The 27,165-nt window shown below is 41.1% G+C and overlaps 1 protein-coding gene and 1 long non-coding RNA gene across 2 annotated transcripts in view; one reads left to right on the plus strand and one right to left on the minus strand.

Moving 5' to 3' along the window:
* ADAMTS18 (ADAM metallopeptidase with thrombospondin type 1 motif 18) overlaps positions 1–27,165 on the minus strand; it is a 425,082-nt gene that overhangs the window by 350,254 nt on the left and 47,663 nt on the right. The gene's annotated exons all lie outside the window — the stretch shown is intronic.
* Positions 11,635–18,783, plus strand: LOC309649362. The gene is made up of 2 exons (XR_014257057.1): positions 11,635–14,707; positions 15,080–18,783. It is a non-coding gene; the product is annotated as an uncharacterized lncRNA (long non-coding RNA).

Genomic DNA, 27,165 nt, shown 5'->3' on the forward strand with positions numbered 1-27,165 from the left:
TAAATAACTCTGCCACACACCACCTCTAACCCATCTGCAGACCTTGAAACATGTGATCAATATCATGACAAGTAAATAAGTAGAAGGGAAAGTTTGAGGGAAAGCACAGAAGGGCAATTAAGCAGAAAGCCAAATTTTTTAATTCTTAATATTCTGTCCAGTCCTCCATTCCTAGGATTCTGTTCCACTGACCTCACAAGTCAGTCACTGTCAAAGTCAAGTGTGCCTCAAAGTCAACCTGAGAAGGTTACCTTAAAATGCAGATTTCTAAGCTCACCTGGTTTCTGATTCAAAGGGATTCTGTAGTTTTTATTAAACACCCAGATGCTTCTGAAGCTGGCGGCCACTTAAACCACAGTTTCAATTACTTCCAATCCTGTTTCTCAGCATCTAAGAAATCCCAATATTTCAGGATCCAAAATACATACTCCTTCCTCTTATATCCAGAAGTGACACAAACACCCTTTGTCTAATCCTGAGTACCAGAGATGCCACTCTTTCCTTCTCACCTACACCCTTTTTAAGGGGGAACTTTCAGGGAAGAGATGGAGTGAGCTGTTTCTAGATGGCCCAGTGCCTGAGGATTGCCCAACTTCTGATTATCAATTGACTGCTAGCCTTATTTCATCTGCAAAGTCCCTCTTGCCATGTAATGAAACATATTCATAGGTGTGACACCAGGGGAGGTCAGGGGGCCAATATCTTTCCTAAGGCAATTGCCTACCTTTCCTGCCCATCCTTCAAGACCCTTCTTCTCCAGAATGCCTCAATAATGATTTTACCTCTAATTCCCACAGATGATCCCTCCCCTTTTTGAGTTCCTATTTCACCTGGTTTAACTGCTTATTGCGAACTATAAAATAGAGATAATGCCCCTTTTTGTTCTTATTGTTTCTTGTTATCTGCCACCTGAGTACTAGTTCTTTGACAACATGACAATGCTTTAAATGCCTCTCCATCCCACATAATATACAGCCAGTCATAAGCACGGAGGCGGTGTAGCAGCACCTGTTGCTTTGGCCTGCCCAGTATCTATTCCCCGCTTTTCCCCATTCTTTCCTGGTAACCATATCTCAATTTCCGTTTAGAAAACTACCCTCCTCCAGCCTAAATCCATTTGTTTCAGAGAGACGAACTCCACTCCCTGATTCCAGATATGGGCACATGATCTAGGTTGGGCCAATCAGCATAAACCATTCCCCTGGCACAAATGATTGGTTCACAATTGTCACATGACCCAAGCTAGGCCAGTGAGATTCAGTGCTGAAACCTTGGCAAGTATAATCAAGGAAGTGAGTAGTCTCTTTCTGTGCAGGTTCCTGGGGCCAGTGAGCTTCACCAGGCATCTCGTCATCATTAGAGGAGGAGCTGCTCAAGAAGGAGCAACACAGATACAAGCAGGGCTGAGAGATACAGAGCCCCTGACCGAGTCCTAGGGACCTGGCTCCTGGATTCAGCCAGGCCAGAAGCTAGCCCTACCTCCCAAACTGTTCAATTATACACAGTGTACAACTAATAAATATCACATAGTATTTGAACCAATTTGAGTGTGTTTCTATCGCTTCGACAAAAAGAGTGCAGATTTATTTAATAAATATTGACTGGTTGAATTAATAGCCATTTTCATCTTGGGAAATGTTGGATGTATTTGGGTTCTTAAAGCCTACAAAGTACTTTTTTGCAGAAGAAGGTTCAGTTGCTTAACTTACGTCTTTGGCAATGAACACTGATATGGTTATAAAGTTATGGCCTTTGGAACTGGACAAATGAACTTGGATCCCAGCTCTGCCACTTAACAAATTGTGTAGCCTTGGGCATTTTACTTCGAAATCTTTAAGCAGGGGAAGATCACAGCAAAAATTGTGCATTGTTATTGGAGGATCATTTTTATGTAGATGATGGAATGAAGGATGGAGAGACAGATGCAGGAAACTATTATCAAGTTCAGGCGATAGCAGATGAGACTTCAGACTAAGGCAGCATCAATTGAGACACAGACCAGAGAACAGATTGCAAAACCTACAACATAGTAGCAAATTGAATGTGGGATGTGGGAAAAACAAAGGAGTCAAAGTTCCTGAAAACTAGTTCAATTATTTTTAGTATGAGACATTAAAATAAAGAAAGAAATGCAGCCTGCTAGCCAGGTGGTAGGGATGTTCTTCAATTCTAGTCTACCTGTTGAGTTATCTTTAATAACACAGCTTTGGAGGTAGATCTGTAGCTTCCTTCTTCTTGAAGAAGTTGAGTGGCTTCTCACTTCTGGGCAACAGAGGGAGATCTTTCTAGCAGGTGATGCTTTCATGGCTTTGATTTAAAGTTGTGTTTTCCAAAGTATTAGAGGGGTCTGCTGGTGGTAGAGTAGGTGGTTTTAGGCGGATTACAGGATGACTAGCTGCACACAGACAAGACATGAAATAACTCTGAATCACATCGGGGAAAAGCTGTTCCCTTTCAGGTCTTTTGATTATTTTGTCAAAGAAAAGAAAAACCTCATATGGGGCCTAAACCATCTTTAACACGTCTTTCTAGCACTTGCTATCTTCTTGCCTAATAGGGAGCAGGTCTCAGGCTTAAAATCTTGAGGAGGCCACAGTATCCATCTAAGTAACATCACTGTGTCTTTGCTGAAGTTATCTTTACACGTGCTTTCTATCAATGGGAAGTGGAACTTATTTTCCACTTATAATAGCTACACGTCTTTTTTTAAGATAAATTTATTTTATTAAAAAAGGTGACTCCATTTAAAGGCAACTAAAGAAATGCAGCACACGGCCATGGCAGGAATTGGGGAAGGGATCTACAAAAGATGGCTGTCCTGGGCCAGGGGTTCTAAAACATCATTCATCAGTGGTGGAACTTCTGGCACTCTGACAAATGTCTTCTTAGGAGGTATATACTTGGGGCACCACTGAAAGTACACCTTGCAGCTAAAAGCCTACAGTGAGTAAATAAATGTGCCTACTTTTTGGACAGGTACCAGTGCTGAGAACAGCCCCGTTCTGTGTGCAAAATCCCTGCAAGCCCTTGGGAGTCCAGCACGATCTCCTGAACAACTCCTGATTCTAAACAATGCAGGAGTTTGGTTCACCCGTTATGAATAAACACCCTCAGCCCCGATGTTTGGAAACACTGGGGCTTCTGCTCCCAGACGCCGCTCCGCTCGCTCTGCTGCGCGTCCGATGGATACATCAGCCCTTCCCGGGAGCGCCGCCACGCTTCTGTAAAGGTGCCGCCGGAAAACTCAGGACATGCACACCAAACAGTCTGGCGTAGGGGTGTGTGATTTCGCAAGCGATCTTTTGTTTACTGAAGAGTCGACTTTTCAAGGGGGAAAAAAACCACTTCTGGCTGAGCGGGGGCGTTCCAACGCTACTAAACTTCGCCCCCTAGTGGACCTTTCATTAAGACGTAAATCATTCAGAGCTGGAAGCACAAGGACCCTGGAGCTGGTAGCTTTTAAATTTCACAGTCAAAAACGGCATTAAAAACCAAAAAAAAAAAAAGGTAAATTGCTAACTCTGTGCAGTCCTTGCCTTGTATATTACTTAATTTTGTCAACTAAGATCATTAGAAAATATATATCATCTGACATCACTTGAAACTCATAAAAGCAGGAAGGCCAGAATCTCTGAGTAAAGGCCAGCACCAGGGTTTTCTCCATGGACGGGGCGGATGGCTTCCCAGGCTGAGTTAAGCAGTCTTTCTCCTCCAGTGACCTCATATAGTGCATTAAATATAAATGCACGTAAATAGAGTCAGATGATCTTCAAAATGAACAAAGGCGATACAACAGAGCAAAAGCAGGCTTTTCAACAAATGGTACTGGAAACCTGGATATCGTAAAGCAAAAAAAAAGAGAGAGAGAGAGAGAGAATCTAGATACAGATCTTTCAAAATAAATCAATTCAAAACGGATCATAGACCTAAATGTAAAACATGAAATTATAAAATTCCTGGAAGATAACATAGAAGAAAATCTAGATGACCTTGGGTATGGTGATGACTTGTCAGATACAACAGCAAAGGCATGATCCATGGAAGAAACAATTGATAAGCTGGACTTGATTAAAATTTAAAACTCTGCTCTGTGAAAGACACTCGAGAGAATTAGAACACAAGCCACAGGCTGGGAGAAAATATTTGCAAAATACACCATTGAGAAACGACTGTTATCCAAAATATACAAAGAACTCCTAAAACTCAACAGTAAGAGAATGAACAACCTAATTAAAAAATGGGCAAAAGAAGTGAATGGATGCCTCACCAAAGATATACAGATGGCAAATAACTATATGAAAAGATGCTCCACGGTTCCTCAAAAAACTAAAAATAGAGTTACCATATGATTCGGCAATCCCACTCCTGGGCATATATCTGGAGAAAACCACAATTCAAAATAGATAAAGAAGATGTGAGATAAATAAATAAATAAATATATATATATATATATATAATGGAATACTACTCAGCCATATAAAAAGAATGAAATAATGCCATTTCCAGCTACATGGGTGGACCTAGAGATTATCATACTAAGTGAATTAAGTCAGAAAGAGAAAGACAAATACCTCGTGATAGCACTTATATGTGGAATCTAAAATATGACACAAATGAACTTATCTACAAAACAGAAACAGACTCACAGACATAGAGAACAGACTTGTGGTTGCCAAGGGCGGGGGGGGGAGCATTGGATTGGGAGTTTGTGGTTAGCAGCTGTAAACTATTATATATAGAATGGATAAACAACAAAGTCCTACTGTATAGCACAGGGAACTATATTCAATATCCTGTAATAAAACATAATGGAAAAGAATTTTTAAAAAGATGCTCCAGATAATAAATCATTAAGGAATTGCAAATTAAAACAAGGGGGGACCTTCAGGATGGCAGAGGAGTAAGATGTAGAGATTGCCTTCTTCCCCACAAATACATCAAACATACATCTACATGTGGAACAACTCCTACAGAACACCTACTGAACGCTGGCAGAAGACCTCAGACTTCCAAAAAGGCAAGAAACTCCCCACATACCTGGGTAGGGCAAAAGAAAAAAGAAAAAACAGAGACAAAAGAATAGGGACGGGGCCTGCACCAGTGGGAGGGAGCTGTGAAGGAGGAAAGGTTTCCACGCACTAGGAAGGCCCTTTGCGGGCAGAGACTGTGGGTGGCAGAGGGGGGAAGCTTCGGAGCCACGGAGGAGAGCGCAGCCACAGGGGTGCAGAGGGCAAAGCGGAGAGATTCCTGCACAGAGGATCGGTGCTGACCAGCACTCTCCAGCCCGAGAGGCTTGTCTGCTCACCTGCCAGGGCGGGCGGGGCTGGGAGCTGAGGCTCGGGCTTCGGAGGTCGGATCGCAGGGAGAGGACTGGGGTTGGCGGCGTGAACACAGCCTGAAGGGGGCTAGTGCGCCACAGCTAGCTGGGAGGGAGTCCGGGAAAAAGTCTGGACCTGCCTAAGAGGCAAGAGACCATTGTTTCGGGGTGCGCGAGGAGAGGGGATTCAGAGCACTGCCTAAACGAGCTCTAGAGACGGGCACGAGCCGCAGCTATTAGTGCGGACCCCAGAGACAAGCATGAGATGCTAAGGCTGCTGCTGCCGCCACCAAGAAGCCTGTGTTCAAGCACAGGTCACTATCCACACTGCCCCTCCCGGGAGCCTGTGCAGCCCGCCACTGCCAGGGTCCCGTGATCCGGGGACAACTTCCCCGGGAGAACACATGGAGCGCCTCAGGCTGCTGCAACGTCACGCCAGCCTCTGCCGCTGCAGGCTCGCCCCGCCTGCTCCATACCCCTCCCTCCCCCCGCCTGAGTGAGCCAGAGTCCCCTAATCAGCTGCTCCTTTAACCCCATCCTGTCTGAGAGGAGAACAGATGCCCTCAGGCAACCTAAACGCAGAGGTGGGGCCAATCCAAAGCTGAACCCCGGGAGCTGTGCGAACAAAGAAGAGAAAGGGAAATCTCTCCCAGCAGCCTCAGGAGCAGCAGATTAAAGCTCCACAAACAACTTGATGTACCTGCATCTGTGGAATACCTGAATAGACAACGAACCATCCCAAAATTAAGGAAGTGGACTTTGGGAGCAACTGTAGACTTCTTTCTTTTTTTTTCTCCCTTTTCTTCTGAGCCATGTGGCTGACAGGGTCTTGGTGCTCCAGCTGGGTGTCAGGCCTGAGCCTCTGAGGTGGGAGAGCTGAGTTCAGGACATTGGTCCACCAGAGACCTCCCGGCTCCATGTAATATCAAATGGCGAAAGCTCTCCCAGAGATCTCCATCTCAACATCAAGACCCAGCTCCACTCAATGACCAGCAAGCTACAGTGCTGGACACCCTATGCCAAACAACTAGCAAGACAGGAACACAAACCCACCCATTAGCAGAGATGCTGCCTAAAATCATAATAAGGTCACAGACACCCCAAAACACACCACCGGACATGGTCCTCCCCACCAGAAAGACACAATCCAGCCTCATCCACCAGAACACAGGCACCAGTCCCCTCCACCAGGAAGCCTACACAACCCACTGAAACAACCTTACCCACTGGGGACAGACACCAAAAACAACGGGAACTACGAGCCTGCAGCCTGTGAAGAGGAGAACCCAAACACAGTAAGTTAAGGAAAATGAGAAGACAGAGAAATACACAGCAGGTGAAGGAGAAAGGTAAAAGCCCACCAGACCAAACAAATGAAGAGGAAATAGTCAGTCTACGTGAAAAAGAATTTGGAGTAATGATAGTAAAAATGATCCAAAATCTTGGAAATAGAAGGGAGAAAATACAAGAAACATTTAACAAGTACCTAGAAGAACTAAAGAGCAAACAAACGATGAACAACAGAATAAATGAAATAAAAAATTCTCTAGAAGGAATCAATAGCAGAATAATTGAGGCAGAAGAACGGATAAGTGACCTGGAAGATAAAATAGTGGAAATAACTACCGCAGAGCAGAATAAAGACAAAAGAATGAAAAGAATTGAGGACAGTCTCAGAGACCTCTGGGACAACGTTAAACGCACCAACATTCGAACTACAGTGGTCCCAGAAGAAGAAGAGAAAAAGAAAGGGATTAAGAAAATATTTGAAGAGATTATATTTGAAAACTTCCCTAATATGGGAAAGGAAATAGTTAATCAAGTCCAGGAAGCACAGAGAGTCCCATACAGGATAAATCCAAGGAGAAACACGCCAAGACACATATTAATCAAACTATCAAAAATTAAATACAAAGAAAAAATATTAAAAGCGGCAAGGGAAAAGCAACAATTAACATACAAGGGAATCCCCATAAGGTTAACAGCTGATCTTTCAGCAGAAACTCTGCAAGCCGGAAGGGAGTGGCAGGACATATTTAAAGTGATGAAAGGGAAAAACCTACAACCAAGATTACTCTACCTACCAAAGATCTCATTCACATTTGACAGAGAAATTAAAACCTTTACAGACAAGCAAAAGCTAAGAGAATTCAGCACCACCAAACCAGCTCTACAACAAATGCTAAAGAAACTTCTCTAGGCAGGAAACACAAGAGAAGGAAAAGACCTGCAATAACAAACCCAGAACAATTAAGAAAATGGTAATAGGAACATACATATCGATAATTACCTTAAATGTAAATGGATTAAATGCTCCAACCAAAAGACATAGACTGGCTGAATGGATACCAAAACAAGACCCGTATATATGCTGTCTACAAGAGACCCACTTCAGACCTAGGGACACACACAGACTGAAAGTGAGGGATGGAAAAAGATATTCTGTGCAAATGGAAATCAAAAGAAAGCTGGAGTAGCAATTCTCATATCAGACAAAATAGACTTTAAAATAAAGACTATTGCAAGAGACAAAGAAGGACACTACATAATGATCAAGGGATCAATCCAAAAAGATATAACAATTGTAAATATTTATGCACCCAACATAGGAGCACCTCAATACATAAGGCAAATGCTAACAGCCATAAAAGGGGAAATCGACAGTAACACAATCATAGTAGGGGACTTTAACACCCCGCTTTCACCAATGGGCAGATCATCCAAAATGAAAATAAATAAGGAAACACAAGCTTTAAATGATACATTAAACAAGATGGACTTAATTGATATTTATAGCACATTCCATCCAAAACCAACAGAATACACTTTCTTCTCAAGTGCTCATGGAACATTCTCCAGGATAGATCATATCTTGAGTCACAAATCAAGCCTTGGTAAATTTAAGAAAATTGAAATCCTATCAAGTATCTTTTCCAACTACAACGCTACGAGACTAGATATGAATTACAGAAAAAAAATCTGTAAAAAATACAAACACATGGAGGCTAAACAATACACTACTAAATAACCAAGAGATCACTGAAGAAATCAAAGAGGGAATCAAAAAATACCTAGAAACAAATGACAATGAAAACACAATGACCTAAAACCTATGGCATGCAGCAAAAGCAGTTCTAAGAGGGACGTTTATAGCAATACAATCCTACCTCAAGAAACAAGAAACATCTCAAATAAACAACCTAATCTTACACCCAAAGCCATTAGAGAAAGAAGAACAAAATAAACCCCAAAGTTAGCAGAAGGAGAGAAATCATAAAGATCAGATCAGGAATAAATGAAAAAGAAATGAAGGAAATGATAGCAAAGATCAATAAAACTAAAAGCTGGTTCTTTGAGAAGATAAAAAAAAATTGATAAACCATTAGCCAGACTCATCAAGAGAAAAAGGGAGAAGACTCAAATCAATAGAATTAGAAATGAAAAAGGAGAAGTAACCACTGACACTGCAGAAATACAAACGATCATGAGAGATTACTACAAGCAACTCTATGCCAATAAAATGGACAACCTGGAAGAAATGGACAAATTCTTAGAAATGCACAACCTTCCGAGACTGAACCAGGAAGAAATAGAAAATATAAACAGACCAATCACAAGCACTGAAATTGAAACTGTGATAAAAAATCTTCCAGCAAACAAAAGCCCAGGACCAGATGGCTTCACAGGCGAATTCTATCAAACATTTAGAGAAGAGCTAACACCTATCCTTCTCAAACTCTTCCAAAATATAGCAGAGGGAGGAACACTCCCAAACACATTCTACGAGGCCACCATCACCCTGATACCAAAACCAGACAAAGATGTCACACAAAAAAGAAAACTACAGGCCAATATCACTGATGAACATAGGTGCAAAAATCCTCAACAAAATACTAGCAAACAGAATCCAACAGCACATTAAAAGGATCACACTACATGATCAAGTGGGGTTTATCTCAGGAATGCAAGGATTCTTCAATATATGCAAATCAATCAATGTGATAAACCATATTAACAAATTGAAAGATAAAAACCATATGGTCATCTCAATAGATGCAGAAAAAGCTTTTGACAAAATTCAGCACTCATTTATGATAAAAAACCCTCCAGAAAGCAGGCATAGAGAGAACTTACCTCAACATAATAAAGGCCATATATGACAGTCCCATAGCCAACATCGTCCTCAATGGTGAAAAACTGAAACCATTTCCACTAAGATCAGGAACAAGACAAGGTTGCCCACTCTCATCACTGTTATTCAACATAGTTTTGGAAGTTTTAGCCACAGCAATCAGAGAAGAAAAAGAAATAAAAGGAATCCAAATCGGAAAAGAAGAAGTAAAGCTGTCACTGTTTGCAGATGACATGATACTATACATAGAGAATCCTAAAGATGCTACCAGAAAACTACTAGAGTTAATCAATGAATGTGGTAAAGTAGCAGGATACAAAATTAATGCACAGACATCTCTTGCATTCCTGTTCACTCAGTAATGATGAAAAATCTGAAAGAGAAATTAAGGAAACACTCCCATTTACCATTGCAACAAAAAGAATAAAATACCTAGGAATAAACCTACCTAAGGAGACAAAAGACCTGTATGCAGAAAACTACAGGACACTAATGCAAGAAATTGAAGATGATACAAACAGATGGAGAGATATACCATGTTCTTGGATTGGAAGAATCAACATTGTGAAAATGACTATACTACCCAAAGCAATCTACAGATTCAATGCAATCCCTATCAAACTACCAATGGCATTTTTCACAGAACTAGAACAAAAAATTGCACAATTTTTATGGAAACACAAAAGACCACAAATTGCCAAAGCAATCTTGGAAAGAAAAACGGAGCTGGAGGAATCAGGCTCCCTGACTTCAGACAATACTACAAAGCTACAGTAATCAAGACAGTATGGTACTGGCACAAAAATAGAAATATAGATCAATGGAACAGGATAGACATCCCAGAGAGAAACCCATGCACATATGGTCACCTTATTTTTGATAAAGGAGGCAAGAATATACAATGGAGAAAAGAGAGCCTGTTCAATAAGTGGTGCTGGGAAAACTGGACAGCTACATGTAAAAGAATGAAATTAGAACCCTCCCTACACCATACACAAAAATAAACTCAAAATGGATTAAAGACCTAAATGTAAGGCCAGACAGTATAAAACTCTTAGACGAAAACATAGGCAGAACACTCTATGATATAAATCACAGCAAGATCCTTTTTGACTCACCTCCTAGAGAAATGGAAACAAAAGCAAAAATAAACAAATGGGACCTAATGAAACTTAAAAGCTTTTGCACCGCAAAGGAAACCATAAACAAGACGAAGAGACAACCCTCAGAATGGGAGAAAATATTTGCAAATGAAGCAACTAACAGAGGATTAATCTCCAAAATTTACAAGCAGCTCATGCAGCTCAGTATCAAAAAAAACAAACAACCCAATCCAAAAATGGGCAGAAGACTTAAATAGACATTTCTCCAAAGAAGATATACAGATTGCCAACAAACACATGAAAGGCTGCTCAACATCACTAATTAGAGAAATGCAAATCAAAACTACAATGAGGTATCACCTCACACCAGTCAGAATGGCCATCATCAAAAAACCTACAAACAATAAATGCTGGAGAGGATGTGGAGAAAAGGGAACCCTCTTGCACTGTTGGTGGGAATGTAAATTGATACAGCCACTATGGAGAACAGTATGGAGCTTCCTTAAAAAACTAAAAATAGAACTACCATATGACACAGCAATTCCACTACTGGGCATATACCCTGAGAAAGCCATAATTCAAAAAGAGTCATGTACCACAATGTTCACTGCAGCTCTATTTACAATAGCCAGGACATGGAAGCAACCTAAGTGTCCATTGACAGATGAATGGATAAAGAAGATGTGGCACATATATACAATGGAATATTACTCAGCCATAAAAAGAAACGAAATTGAGTTATTTGTAGTGAGGTGGATGGACCTAGAGACTGTCATACAGACTGAAGTAAGTCAGAAAGAGAAAAATAAATACTGTATGCTAACACATATATATAGAATCTAAAAAAAAAAAAATTGGTTCTGAAGAACCTAGGGGCAGGACAGGAATAAAGATGCAGACGTAGAGAAGGTACTTGAGGACACGGGGAGGGGGAAGGGTAAGCTGGGACGAAGTGAGAGAGCGGCATGGACATGTATACACTACCAAAAGTAAAACAGAGAGCTAGTGGGAAGCGCCCGCATCGCACAGGGAGATCAGCTCGGTGCTCTGTGTCCACCTAGAGGGGTGGGGTAGGGAGGGTGGGAGGGAGACGCAAGAGGGAGGGGATATGGGGATATATGTATATCTATAGCTGATTCACTTTGTTATACAACAGAAACTAACACAGCATTATAAAGCAATTATACTCCAATAAAGATGTTAAAAAAATATTTAAAACAAGGATATACCACAACACATCTATTAGAATGTCAAAATCCGGAACACTGACAGCACCACACATTGGCAAGGATGTGGAGCAATAGGAATTCTCAGGCATTGCTGGTGGGAATTCAAAATAGTACAGATACTTTGGAAGACAGTTTGGTAGTTTCTTATAAAACTAAACATACTCTTACCATATGATACAGCAGTGATGCTCTTTGGTATTTACCCTAAAGAGTTGAAAACTTATATCCACATGAAAACCTGCACACTGATGTTTATTGCAGATTTATTCATAATTGCCAAAACTTGGAAGCAACCAAGATGTCCTTCGGTGCGTGAATGGATAAATAAACTGTAGTACATCCAGACAATGGAATATTATTCAATGCGAAAAAGAAATGTGCGATCAAGCCATGGAAAGACACAGAGGACACGTCAATGCACATTACTAAGTGAAAGGAGTCAGTCAGGAAAGGTTACACACTGTGTGATTCCAACTATATGACATTATGGAAAAGGCAAAACTATGGAGATGGTACAACATCAGTGGTTGCCAGGGGTTGCAGGAAGGGAGGAATGAATAGGCAGAGCACAGAAGATCTTTATTGCTGTGAAACTATTCTGTGTGATACTATAATGACGGATACGTGTCATTATATATTTATCCAAACCCAAAGAATATACAACACCCAGAATGAACCCTAAGGTAAACTATGGACTTTGGGTGATAATGATGCGTCAGTGTAGGTTCATTGATTGTAACATAGGTACCACTCTGGTGGGGGACGTTGATACGGAGAAGACTGCAAGGGGTCAGGGCAGGGGGTATTCAAGGACTCTCTGTACTTTCTGGTCAACTCTGCTGTGAACCTAATACTGCTCTAAAAAATTAAAAAATAAAAAATGCATACATCCATAGTTAAATAAATAAATACTAAGTACTGAGCGAATCTTGTTTTGGACACACTGATTACTTATTGGAAAGATGTAGATCCTTCCTACTCCAAGTGTGGTCTGGGACGACCAGCATGAGCAGTACCTGGGAGCTTCTAGAAATTCAGAGTCTCAGGCCCCACAGCAGACTCGCTGACTGAGAATCTGCATTCTAACAAGACCCTTGAGTGATTTATAGCAAAGTGTAAGATGCACTGATGCAGAATGTCTGGTCCCTGCCTTTGAGGTGCTTTCAGGCTATTAAAACATTTGGGGAAAAAAAACTGTCTTTGATGGAGTTTGAGATGCAAAGAAAAGCAGCAATGTGGTCCACAGTAATGAACTTCACGCTTTTGATTTCATTTCTCAGTTCCTCCACCCACAAGTTTTTCCCACCTGTCATTCCCTCTTCTCCATGGGTATAGCTCTTGCTAAACACTCTTCAGTAAGTATCACGGGGAATGTGCCATGTGCCAGGCACAGTGATAGACACAAGGCATAGACCCTTCTCTGAAGAAGCAAACGGAAAAGTTAATAGGAAATTAAGGTTTTGACTATCTCCTCTATTAGATTAAATACGATAATGGGAGCACGCACAGGGACTCTTCTTGAAGGGCACTATGAGAAGGTCATGAACTACCTTCTAGTATCTACCAGGTGCCAGGCGCTATTTATGTCATTTACGTCTCACAACAATTTCACAAGATGAGAATTATTTTCCTCATTTACCTGATAAACTGAGTCACTAAGTGATTCAACAATCGGCCTAAGATCTCACAGCTGAAAGCAGCCAATTACCACTGGCTTGTTGGGCCACACACCGGTCACCTCCTGGCTGCTGCATTTCTATTATATAATGCTGTGTCTTACAGCTGTGATGGCCCTTTAGGCCATAAGCCCCCAGGAATTTGAAGAATTATTGAAGAGGGAATCTCATTTTCTGTGAGATGGGCAGGGAACAGATTGGACTGATCACATTTAGTTCCTAAGGAGCAGGGAAGCACCAGTTTACAGCTGGGTTCTATTGTAAATGAAATCTGCTTTCTTCTGTTGGCTCTTAATTCCACGACCTCTCCTGCCACAGGGCCTTTGCACAGATCTTTCTTCCTAACCTCCTTCCTCTGTAAAACTCCTGTTTATCCTCCAGACCTCAGCTGAAATATTTCCTACTCAAGGAAAGCGTCCTGACCTCCCAGGGCAGGTGTTAATCCCTCTGTTATTCATTCTCATTGCACTACATACTACTCTTTTGAAATACCACATTTGCAACTGAACTATGATTTCTATGATTATTTAATGGCCACTGCCCTCTCTAGACCTACATTGTCCAGTACGGCAGCCTCTGGTCACATGTGGCTATCGAGCACTTGAAATGTGGCTGGTGTGACTGAGGAACTGGATTTTAAATTTTACTTAATTTTAATAAATTTACATTTAAAAGCTGATTTACTTAATGGAAATTTTAAAAGTGTGGAACAACTTGAGTATGTGAACTACTTTTTAATTTTTATTTATTTATTTATTTATGGCTGTGTTGGGTCTTCGTTTCTGTGCGAGGGCTTTCTCCAGTTGTGGCAAGCGGGGGCCACTCTTCATCGCGGTGCGTGGGCCTCTCACTATCGCGGCCTCTCTTGTTGCGGAGCACAGGCTCCAGACGCGCAGGCTCAGTAGTTGTGGCTCACGGGCCTAGTTGCTCCGCGGTATGTGGGATCTTCCCAGACCAGGGCTCGAACCCGTGTCCCCTGCATTGGCAGGCGGACTCCCAACCACTGCGCCACCAGGGAAGCCCTGAACTACTTTTTAAGTTAAAAATTTTATGAACTCTAAATACAGATCAAGGATTTCCAGAAATGTAGCATCTTATTTGAGATGTACTATATATGTAAAATATACACTAGATTTGGAAGACTCAGTATGAAAAAATAACGTACAATATCTTATGAATCATTTTATAGTGAGTATATGCTGAAATGATGATAGTTCAGAGATAATGGAACAAATATACATTAACAATAGGTTTCTAGGGCTTCCTTGGTGGCGAAGTGGTTGAGAGCCTGCCTGCTAATACAGGGCACACGGGTTCGAGCCCTGGTCTGGGAAGATCCCACATGCCGCGGAGCAACTAGGCCCGTGAGCCACAACTACTGAGCCTGCGTGTCTGGAGCCTGTGCTCCGCAACGGGAGAGGCCGCGATAGTGAGAGGCCCACGCACCGCGATGAAGAGTGGCCCCCGCTTGCCACAACTAGAGAAAGCCCTCGCACAGAAACGAAGACCCAACACAGCCAAAAGTAAAAATAAATAAATTTTAAAATAAATAAATAAATAAATAAATAAACCTTATTAAAAAAAGATTTCCTCTTTGAAAAAAAAACAAAACAAAACAATAGGTTTCTAAAATTAATTAGTTTATGAAATTAACAGGTTAATTTCATGTTTCTTTTTACTTTCTAGTGTGATTCCTAGAAAAGCAAAATTATATATGTGACGCACATTATATATCTATTGGTATGTACTGCTCTAGACTAAAAGGAAAGTCCTTGAAACTGGAACCAAGTATCTATTTAACTATTTTATGTTCACTTCCCAACACAGTATATGGTAAACAATAGGTGTTGAAGAAACATCTGTTTGACATTTGAATAAAAGAATGATTATCCATATCTGTCAAGGCTGAGAGAGAAGATGGCATATTTGTCCTATATTTTCTAACTCTATGCTAATTTTTTCCTTTGACTAGCATAGGGCTTTGAAAATAATGATAATAATAACTACAACTGTCATTTCCATTCACCTACTATATACACTTTGAACCTACTGGAAATTTGTTATAAAAATTAGAGAGAATGTATGGGAAGTAACTTGTCCGAAGTCACATTATTAATGGTCAGAATTTAGCAAATGCTTTCTTATGAATAATTGAATGAATGAAAAAACAAACTTATGAAGCCCAAGAAGAGTGAGGATAAAATTTTTCCAGGCCTCTGTTGCCTTGAATGTGAATATGAATCCTTTCAGTTTTATCTGATTCAAGATTGCTTGCCCCAGCTTAGAAAGGCTCATAAGAGATTTTCAAATATGAAATCCTGGAATAGAAACAAGAAAAATACCCTACTGGCAGGAAAGTAACTTGCTCAGGTTACAACAATAATTAGATTTGGAAACGCTGAAGACACATCTGCCTTCGGGAGCTTAAGAGAGAGAAGGTCCTGGCTGTGGCTCCCTCCTCAACTGTCATTTGGCCAAAGACCCTCCAAAAGCACCACAAAACCCAATTATTAGAAATGGATGGACCTCCATGTTCTTGGGCCATACAACATCCCAGGCCAATGAGCCGGCCTTCCAAGCTCAAGGAAACACACTATGCGTTTGACCACATGCTTTGCTCTCAACTTTTAAACCCGTATGTCTATTTTAATGGCAGTTTAAGCCATCTATTTCCGATCATTTGCATTAGACTCATCAGAAGCAATTTTGGAAAGAAGCTACAATCTAGTAACTCCCTCAGTGCTGTCTGCTAGACCTGAACTCCTCCTCCACAGTCCCTCCAGCAGAGTCTGCTGGGTGGCATTTGTATTCGCTCAGGACAGCATGGAGATTAAGAACTGGGACCCTTGAAGCCCGACGGCCTAGGTTCAATTATAGAAGCCTCACTGGGTGCCAGGCACGTTTCTAACCATTAGCTATTATTTCTATTACACTTAGGGGCAAGTGACAGAAAGCCAACATTGGACTGGCTTATACATGATAGTTAACACAGGCAGTCCAGGGCTGGAAGGATGATCGCACCTCACCAAGAACCCCACGTTTTCTATTGTGTTGCCCCCGCAACCTCAGCACACAATTCTCACCTTCTGATCCAAGATGGTGACCCCAGTTCCAGTCAATGCATCGACACTCCAGCCAGAAGGAAGGATGAAAGAGGAGAAAAATCAGAGACCCTTTCTTTAAGAATGGTTTCTTGAAGTTGTACACACCACTTCTGCAACATCCCATTGAATAGAACTTAGTTTCGTGGTCATGTGTCATCTTAAAGGAGACTGGGAAATGTAGCTCTTTATTCTGTTATTCTGTTATTGTTGTAGAAAAAAATGAAGGATGGATATTGGGGACAGCTAGCTGTCTCTGTGACAGAGTCAGAGTGGAAGATCAGAAACACCATCTGACATGCACCCCAATGTTCATTGCAGCATTATTTACGATAGCCAAGACATGGAAGCAACCTAAATGTCCACTGACAGATGAAGGAATAAAGAAGATGTGCTATATATGTACAATAGAATATTACTCAGCCATAAAAAAGAATGAAATAATGCCATTCACAGCTACATGGATGGACCTAGAGATAATCATCTGAATGAAGTAACTCAGACAAATACCATATGCGATCATTTATATGTGAAATCTAAAATATGACACAAATGAACCTATTTACAAAACAGAAACGGATTCATACACATAGAAAACAAACTTACAGTTACCAAAGGGGAAAGAGGGTTGGGAGAGGGATAAATTAGGAGTTTGGGATCAGCAGATACAAACTGCTACATATAAAATAAACAACAAGGTCCTACTGTACTACACAGGGAATTATATTCAATATTCGGTAATAAACCATAATGGAAAAGAATTCGAAAAAGAATATATATATATACATATACGTGTGTGTGTGTGTATATAACTGAATCATCTTGTTGTACACCAGAAACTAACACAACAGTGTAAATCAACTAGTCTTCGATTAGAGAAAAAAAAACCATCTGGATCTAGAATGCATACCAGATGGAGGAGACCTTTGGGTACTGGAATGTAGTTTGAGAAATCTGCATCCGTATCTCAGTACTCAGCCACATTCTGTTTGCTTCTAGATCCCATAAATGAAAGCTGCATAAAACACCAAATAAATGTGTACTCTAATCATCGTACAAAAGTGACCACAAATCTCTTCTTTCTACTCTCACCAGAATTATATCCATGGGAGGCTTCAGATGCTTGTGGATACAGAAAGAAAAGATCTGGTGACTTCTAATGCTGCTTCAGTTTAAAAGGAAAGCTCCTCAAACACCCACCAGCAGTCACACTCCAAAGCCAACCTCTAGCCCTTTGCCCTCCATCAAAACTGAGAAGGTGATGACACCCCAGCAGGCTCAGGGTGCCCCTCCAGAAACTGACCGCAGATGCCCATGGTAGACAAGGCATCCTCCCATTCTGTCTGAGCCTTCACAAATAAAAGTTGTTGACAACACCTACACAGATAATAGGAAACATGTTTGTGGCTGGTGAGTTAGCTTTTAGGTCGGGCTTGAATACTGTAGCAGATACTCTGGAAGCTTCCCCATTATCCTATTCCACTCTCTCCTTCTGAACAGAAATGTGTTTCCCAGCCTTGAGATTAGGTTTGGGATTGGCTTAAACCAACCAAGTGTATGCAAGCCTGTGTCTACAATAATTTGCAGTGTTGGGCTTGTGATTGAATGAGATGTGCAGGAAGATGGCAGGGGCTGGGGGTGTGGCTTGAAGAAAGAAGCATCAGTTGATGTTGGCCATTGTCTTGGGTTCACAAAGAATATTCAGCCTTAGAATTAAGACATCAGATTAACAGCCTATATTCCATAGAAACTAAAATGGCAAGACGAAAGCTGGTCTGTAATGATGTTGGTTGGGTCAGTGGCTTGAAACTTACCTAAAGTCCACCATACTAATGGACTTTGAAATTCACAAACCATTAAATTCTCCTTATAGTTTAAGCCTCCTGAGTTGGGGTTTCTGTTAAGTAGTATTCTAATGGACGCTGAGTCATTAAATGAAAACCTGGGAATATTTAACACAAGACGAATTAATCAGGAAGCTATAACCGGACATCTGCCATATCAGCCATACCGAAATTGGAATGCTGGTCTATCATTTCAGCACTGTGTGAGCACAGGCAAGTTATCTGAAGAAAACGTGAGACTCTGTTTGTGTTTTCTGCCATGACTTTTTTTTTTTTCTTTCTTTTCTTTTTTTTTAATTCTTATTGGAGTATGGTCGATTTACAAAGCTGTGCCAGTTTCAGGTGCACAGCAAAGTGAATCAGCTATACGTATAAATATATCCACTCCCTTTTTTTTTAGATTCTTTTCCCATATAGGCCATCAGAGAGCACTGAGTAGAGTTCCCTGTGCTATACAGCGAGACTCCGTTTCTTAATCAGGAAATTGGGAATAACTATTAATCTCACGGATTGCTGTCTGTATAATCCATACAACCTAAATGAAATTGCCCGGGACCCAGCCTGTTTCCTAGACAGAGAAATCAATAAAGATATAATAAAGTCACAGATAAATGGAAAACTAAGACTTTGGTTTACTGAAAAATAAACTGTGTATGAAGAGTCTCTCTAACATACACCCAAAGAGGAACATGGACAGAGCCTGGGTGGACAAAGGTGGACCCCAAACTTCACAAGACATCACATGGTTGACAGAGAGCCCAGACATTCCTCAAGTAAAGTTTACATATAGTTTAAAAAAAAAACAAAAAAAAACTTTTATGGCACAGTTCCGTCAGTTTTGACAAATGTTCGCAGTTGTGTAACCATACATCACAGTCAAGGTATGCAACCGTTCCATCATCTCCCCAAATTCCCTCATGCTCCTCTGAAATGAACTCCTTCCTGCATGCCCAGCTCCCACTCCCAAGAGATCAAAACAAACCACTGATCTGTTTTCTACTCCTAGGGTTTAACCTTTTCCAGGATGTCAGATAAAAGGAATCACGCATTATGTCGTCTTGTGAGTCTGACTTCTTTCACTTAGTAGGGTGCGTTGGAGATTCATCTATGTTGGGGTTTAACTTGGTCCTTTGTTTTTACTGCTATCCTGAACATGTGATTAAAGCCTACCTTTCTTCTTAACCACATATGCCACATGAGATGACAGACTGTGGGCACAGAGAGCTGGCTTCCAATGATCATTTTCATGCCCCTAATTTTTTAAACCCTTTATTTACTGAAGTATAGTTAATTTACAATGTTGTGTTAGTTTCAGGTGTACAGCAAAGTGACTTAGATATATCTATATCTATATCTTCTTTTTCAGATTCTTTTCTGTTATCGGTTATTACAAGATACTGGATATAGTTCTCTGTGCTATACAGTAGGCCCTTGTTATCTTTTTATATATAGTAGTGTGTATCTGTTTATCCCAAACTCCTAATTTATCTCCACCACCGCCCACCGCCCCACCCCACTGCTATCCCCTCTGGTAACCATGAGTTTGTTCTCTCTTTTTTTTATGGCCGCACCGTGTGGCTTGTGGGATGTTAGTTCCCTGACCAGGGATTGAACCTGCACCCTCAGCAATGAAAGCTCGGAGTCCTAACCACTGGACTGCCAGGAAATTCCCCATAAGTTTGGTTTCTATGTCTGTGAGTCTATTTCTGTTTTGTAAATAAATTCATTTGTATCATTTTTTTAGATTCCACATATAAGCAATATCATGTGATATTTGTCTGACTAACTTCACTTAGTATGATAATCTCTAGGTCCATACATGTTGCTGCAAATGGCATTATTTCATTCTTTTTTATGGCTGAGTAATATTCCATTGTGTGTCCCTAATGTTAATATGTACTTGCAACTGTTGAAGGGAAAGAAGCATGTTAGAGTATGTCATGGACTGAATTGTGTCCTCTCCCCACCAAAATTCATGTGTTGAAGCCCTAACTGCCAGTGTGACTGTATTTGGAGATACGGTCTTTAGGAGGTAATTAAGGTTACAAGAGGTTATAAGAGTGGCGTCCTAATCTGATACTGTTGGTGTCCTTATAAAAAGAGGAAGAGAGACCCAAGATCTCATGTGAGGACACAGTAAGAAGATGGAAACTAGAAAGTCCTCTCCAGAAACCGACCCTGCTGGACCTTGATTTGGGACTTCTAGCCTCCGTAACTGTGAGAAAACAAATTTCTGTTGTTTAAGCTACCCAGTCTGTGATATTTAAATATGGCAGCCCCAGCAGAATAGTACAGAGTGACTCAGAAGAAAAACCTGGAGTTGGTAATCAGTGAGATGAATTTAGTCCTAACATCTGTTTCTTTTTTGTGGGATAAAGATGGAAACAACCTTCCAGGAAGGCTCATGATGAAGACTAAACTACAAGGGTGATATGTGTAAATTGTTTAGCACAGTTCTTGGCACCTGGAAACGCTCAATATATGACACTTCCTATTGGCGAGCTTTGTGTCCATCCCTATGAACCTTACACATACAGGGATGCTCAGGAAATATTTGTAAAAAGTAACTGAAATGTAATTGGACATGCTAAGGGACCTCTCTGTATTTTAACTTTTTAATTTGCAAAACGAAGTAATTGATGCAAAAGGATGCTTCTGACATCTGACACCCATCTATTCTGCTTCCCACGATCTAAACAGGAAAGAATCTTCGAGTAGTCATTTTCATTGTAGTATAAGCAGATTTCAGTCAGCCATTATCACAATGCGATGTTTGCATGTAATTTACCAGTAATTATGAAAAGGAAACATGTACTGCCTTGAAGCATGACGTCTCTACAATAAGTTGGAAAAGACTGGGATGGGGGGCAGACAGTGAGGTGCTTTCTTGGGCACCTGAAATCATAATTGGTAAAGAGGAATGAAAAGTGTCCTTGGACTTCACAGCTCCCTTGGGGAAGGAAGGGGGACTAGGTGGCCATGTTGTCTATGCGTTGACTCCCAGGGGTGTGCTGGAGGAGGCTCCTTCCAGCTCTCGAGAGCCCATGGTAGACTTCTCTTCCTAACTTCACATTCAGTGATACCATGTTAGTAGCTTGAAATTGGTCATGGTGGGAGTGTTTCCCCACAAAAAACTAGAAAGTGCTATAAAGCAGGGCTTCCCTCACCCTCTGCAGAGCCAGTGGTTAAACATTTACCAGCACACGCTGGGTCCATGGCCCAAGCTTGCTACTGCTTCCCAGGGGTTCGGAAATCTCTAAGAATAGATGGCAGGGATCTGGGATGCATGGACCACAGGAAAGATTCAAGGAAGTTAAGGGGGCCCAGATTTTGGAGTTTGGATGCCAGACCTTGCTTTAACTTTCACCATTTTTGAGATTCAGTGGATTATTTGTGACCTGGCTCTGAGAATTAAACCATGGGTGGTATTGAGAAAATTATCCTCACAGACACTGATTGTACTTTTTTAACCTAGCAACTCCACAGCCAAAACAGTCATCCCCAATAAAAGTATTAAGAATATGCAGAAAGATTTAGTCACCAGGAGGTTCCACACAACATTCATTATTATTCAGTATATTTCGGAATCACCTAATGTCCGGCAACAGGGAATCCGGCTTAACTTTATTAAGGTGGATACTATGGATACTATGCAGTCTTTAAATATTCTTCTAAAACTTGATTTTTACTGTTATGGGAGAAGAGTGATGATAAAAAGTGAGAAAAGTAAGTTGCAAAACAGAGTGATTTAATGATCAGAGTTTTATAAAATGCAAAAGCCTTGAAGGTTACAGAGCAGTTAACTAAGAGTGGTCCACTTTTTTTTCTTTCATGCTTTTCTGCATTTTCCAATTTTTCTGTGGTGAGAATGCACTACCTTTCGAAATAAGAAAAAAAAAAGAAATACTATTTTCTAAAGTCACTTCTCCAACTAGATAATCTGAGAAGTTAAGTCCTAAAATTTGGTTTATCTATATAAAAGTAACACTAATTTGATTAGCGAAATTTAATAACCCTTATGCCAAGTAGTCAACATAGCAAGGATTATGAAATCATAGATTGTACCTGAAACAACTATTTCTTTCTCAGCCTCCTTCCGCCATCTTCCTCTCCTTCTTCTCCTTTCTCTTCTTCTGATAATAATAATATTTTCTAAGCATTTTCCATGTATCAACCACGGCACCAAGTAAATGAAATAAACTTGTTTATTCTTCAGAAAAAAACTATGAAATAGTTACTATTTATATTTCCATTTAACAGATGGAAAAACAGAAGCTCAGAGTTGTGAATAACTTGCCCACATCCTCATAGCCATTCAGTGCCAGACCCAATGTCAAACCCTAGTTAACAAAAGCACTCATTTTGTGCTGATAACAAATAATCCAGTTAAGCTTTGGGACTCATGTAGTCTCACCTTTAAGGAAATGGTAGGCTCCACACTGACAATATGAAGGTCAATTCACATTTTCAGTTCCGTGGAGTCCCTGGGCTGAGCTGACAAACATATTCTAGAAGACTAAAAAAATTCCAAATCAATGACCCACGTTGCAGGTACTCATTCTAAAACATAAAGAAACTCTTTACCTGTAAACTACCAGCATGACTTTGAGGCAGTCCACAGAGTTTTTAATCGGTCAGGCAATAACTAGTTATTACGCACCTCGTGTATACAAGGCATTGTGACTAGATTCTGGGGATACAGCAGCAAACAAGGTAAACATGGAGCCGGCAGTTTTCCGAGAAAGAGTAAGGCGCTCAGTAAGCAAAATGTACGATGCTCTGCTGGAAAAGCACAGGGTTCGCTGTGATGCTGCCACCCTCTCCTTTGACATCCCAACGGGAACACTCGTAGCTACGTTCGGTCACAGCCTAACCTTACCATCATTTTTATAAAGCTGACTACGCTTAGCAATTTTTTTTTATCCGCTCTTGATTCTCTGCACCCCCTCTTCCAGGTTTTTGTGAAATAATTTCCAAGATTTACAAACTAGAAAAGGGCAGGACTCCTGCAAAACACCTCTTAGCAATATTCTGGGAGTCTGAGACCTAGTAAGAGAGCAGTGATGAGGTGGCTGAAGTAATGGCATTTGCTGTATTCCTCTTAAAAGAAACACCAATCCTCCCATGCTCAGCCCCTGCTCCTTTATTTATTTTTCTTTATTTATTTTTTTTTTGTCCCTGATCCTTTAATAAAAGCACAACACTTTCCATCCTGGCACTAGATTTCCAGGAACCGCCCCTACACACACCCCAAGGTACCCAAGGATTGCCTCTTCTCCTTAGAGAGAGCGTCTCTCAGTGTGATGTCTGGCTTGCTTTGCGGGTGGACTTCACCTGAGCTTCCCTTTGCGTCAATACATGTGTTATCCAGCAGAGGGCAGGCTTGCACAACGCACCCTGGTTCCTCTCCCGTTAGGAATAAACCGGAAGAGATGGTCGATTTACCAGCATCAAGGCAGATTAAACCACAGAGCAAACTCCAGCCTGTGTGCTTAAAGATCACAGCATGAGAAATACTCTGCACTGGGAGTCAATATGCCTGGGCCCCAGTGTCGGTCTGGGAGTCACTTCACCTGGTCTCAGGCTATCGTAACCAATGTCATGGCTGGACGGGCCCTTGTGGTTCTTATTATGATTGCAAGACACCCTCGGCAATAACCATCAGGAAACTTTGAAATGGAAAAGATTTATTACTTACAGGTCCTGGAAATTACATGGCACACCTGAAGCCACACAGCGAAGTCACGTGGGGAGGGAAGGAGGGACGGAGGGAGAGAAAAGGAGAGAGAGACAGAGACAGACAGACAGACAGACAGAATGCACCAGCACTACACAGTTCTGCTAGTACTGGGTCCACGGTGGGGCTGGGGTTTTGCAGGCTCACCCTTTATTGGTGAATTTAAAACATAATAGGTAATTCAAAGCAGGGAAAGAGGCCGAAGGGTCAGTTATTGAAATCAACCAAGATTTCCAAAGCAAAGAAGCCTGAGGATGACGGGGGTGGAGGGCTGGTTTTTTATCTAGCCTGTGACTGGTGTTTATGTGAGAGAGCCATCTCTGAAGTGGATGCCTCGGCCATGAAAGCTTAAATCAGCCACTCGCCTTACAAAAAGAAAAGCCAACTGTCAGTGTTTACACCGTAGGGTCTCAAATTTCCCCAGCTGTGTGGCGAAGGCATTGTCTTAGATGACCCCCAGATTCTATTTCTCCTGGAAATTTCTATAATACTACACGCTGGCCTATCCTGAAAAAACTCTCTTGAAGTTGCAGTCTTCCTAAAATGCAAATTGCAGCATGTGTGTCCTCAGTTTATAATCTGTGAGTAGGAGTTGGAATGCGAGCTCATTCACCGCTGATGGCTCCAAGCTTCTCCTTCCAGCAGAGGGCAAGACTGTCTTCCCAAGTCTGAGTTAGAGGTTGGGGTGATTGTAGTAGTAGTAATAATAATCGGCTAATATTCATTGATGTGCCAGGCAATGTGCAAAGCACTTAACATGAATTATTTCATGTACTCTCCCACCCACCCCATTTTCCAGCTAAGATCACAAAGCCACAGAGAGATTAATTGTTCAAGAATGGGCTGATGGGAAATGATGGAGCTGGGATTTGAACTCCAGAGAATGAGCTCACAGCTGTTCTCCTTGGTGCCTTCCAGGAATTTGGGGATGGGAGAGGAGCTGACCAGAGACAACTATGGGTCCTGTCAACTTACAAAATATTCACAACCTAAAAGTTGAGAGCTTTGTTTTATTCGGCAGGAATTTTTAGGACTTCAAGCCCGGGAGGCAGCATCTCAAGTAACCCTGAAAGAACTGCTCCAAGGAGTGAGGGGGCCAGGTTGTATAAAATTCTTGCAACAAAGGGCAGGTAGTCGGGAACGTCAAAAGATTATTGTTAATTAAAGGAAAACCAGATATCTCAAGTTAAGGAATTTAGCGCTTTTCTGTGTATGGAAAGATGCAAGAGTCTGGGCTCACTGAAATCATTCCTTTGACGTGCACCTCAGCTATCTGGGGCCAGCATCCTGTATTTTCACATCCTGAGTTTCCTCAGGGTGCACCAAGGGGAGTGGCTGCAGTCTGATGGCTGCTAGATGGCAGGTATTCTTTCCTTCCTGAGTTCCCTCAGGGCTCACCAGCTCTGTTGCAATCGCTGGTGGCTGTGACATCCTTTGTTTACTGATATGGCAGGATATATTCCATTTCTCAGTCCTTACGTGGAACAAGATTGGTTCATTCATTCACTCACTCACATCCTCTCTCAAGATACACCAAGTGCCTACTATGTCACTGGAACTTTATTAAGCACTGGAATCCATAATTTTGCAATGATGGCATCCTGTCCAGTCACATGATTTTCTACGCAAACTCAGAAGCCTGGGGTTAAGACAATTTCAACCCTGACCTTGAGCTGAGGTTTTGCTGGGTAGGCACAGTGAAAAGTGGATTTGGGGGGAGTGGGTAAAAAGTGTCACGGACACAGTGAGTCAGACAATCAAGCATGAGGTCCAGTTAAAGACAAGAATCCCCCCCCCAAACCCCCCTGAAGCTGCAGCTGTTCAAGGTTTTATGAATGTCCTCCCCTCCCTTTTTCCTAGCACAATCCTCACTCTCTGTTGCTAAATGGGCCAGTTGCACCAGACAAATGACCAGGGGTACTAAGTTCCATCGTAGCTCTGCCCTGACCGTCTATGCAACGTGGAAAAACCATTCGCTGTCTCTGAGCTTTCTTCCCTCATCTATAAAATGAGGCACCACTCACACCAGTCATCAGAATGGCCATCATCAAAAAAATCTACAAACAATAAAGGCTGGAGAGGGTGTGGAGAAAAGGGAACCCTCCTACACTGTAGATGGGAATGTAAATTGATATAGCCACCATGGAAAACAGTATGGAGGCTCCTTCAAAAACTAAAAATAGAGTTACCATATGATCCAGCAATCCCATTCCTGGGCATATACCCGGAGAAAACCATAATTTGAAAAGATACATGCACCCCAAAGTTCATTGCAGCACTATTTACAATACCCAAAACCTGAAAGCAATCCAAATGTCCATTGACAGAGGAATGGATAAAGAACATGTGGTACATATATACAATAGAATATTACTCAGCCATTAAAAAAGAATGAAATAATGCCATTTGCAGCAACATGGATGGACCTAGAGATTGTCACACTGAGTGAAGTAAGTCAGACAGAAAAAGACGAATGTCATATGATATCATTTATATGTGGAATCTTAAAAAATGGTACAAATGAACTTATTTACAAAACAGAAATAGAGTCACAGATGTAGAAAACAATCTTATGGGTAACAGGGGGGAAAGGGAGGGAGGGATAAATTGGGAGACTGGGATTGACACATACACACTACTATATATAAAATAGATAACTAATAAGGACCTACTGTATAGCACAGGGAACTCAATTCAATACTCTGTAATGACTTCTATGGCAAAAGAATCTAAAAAAGAGTGGATACATGTATATGTATAACTGAATCACTTTGCTGTTTACCTGAAAATAACACAACACTGTAAATCAACTATACTTCAATAAAATTTTTAATTAAAAAAATAAAAGTAAAAAAAAAATTAAATGAGGCACCATTCAGTTAAATTACTAGAGAAATATTTTGAACCAAGTAAAATGTGCCTGGCACTATGCTTCATGCTGAGGACACAGAACAACAATTTCCCTGCTCAAAGTAGTCACATTTGAACACATGCTAGATATTTTCAATTGATGATAATAGAACAGT

Source organism: Balaenoptera physalus, assembly GCF_965194825.1.
Source record: "Balaenoptera physalus genome assembly, chromosome: 19".
Classification (NCBI taxonomy): Eukaryota; Metazoa; Chordata; class Mammalia; order Artiodactyla; family Balaenopteridae; genus Balaenoptera; species Balaenoptera physalus.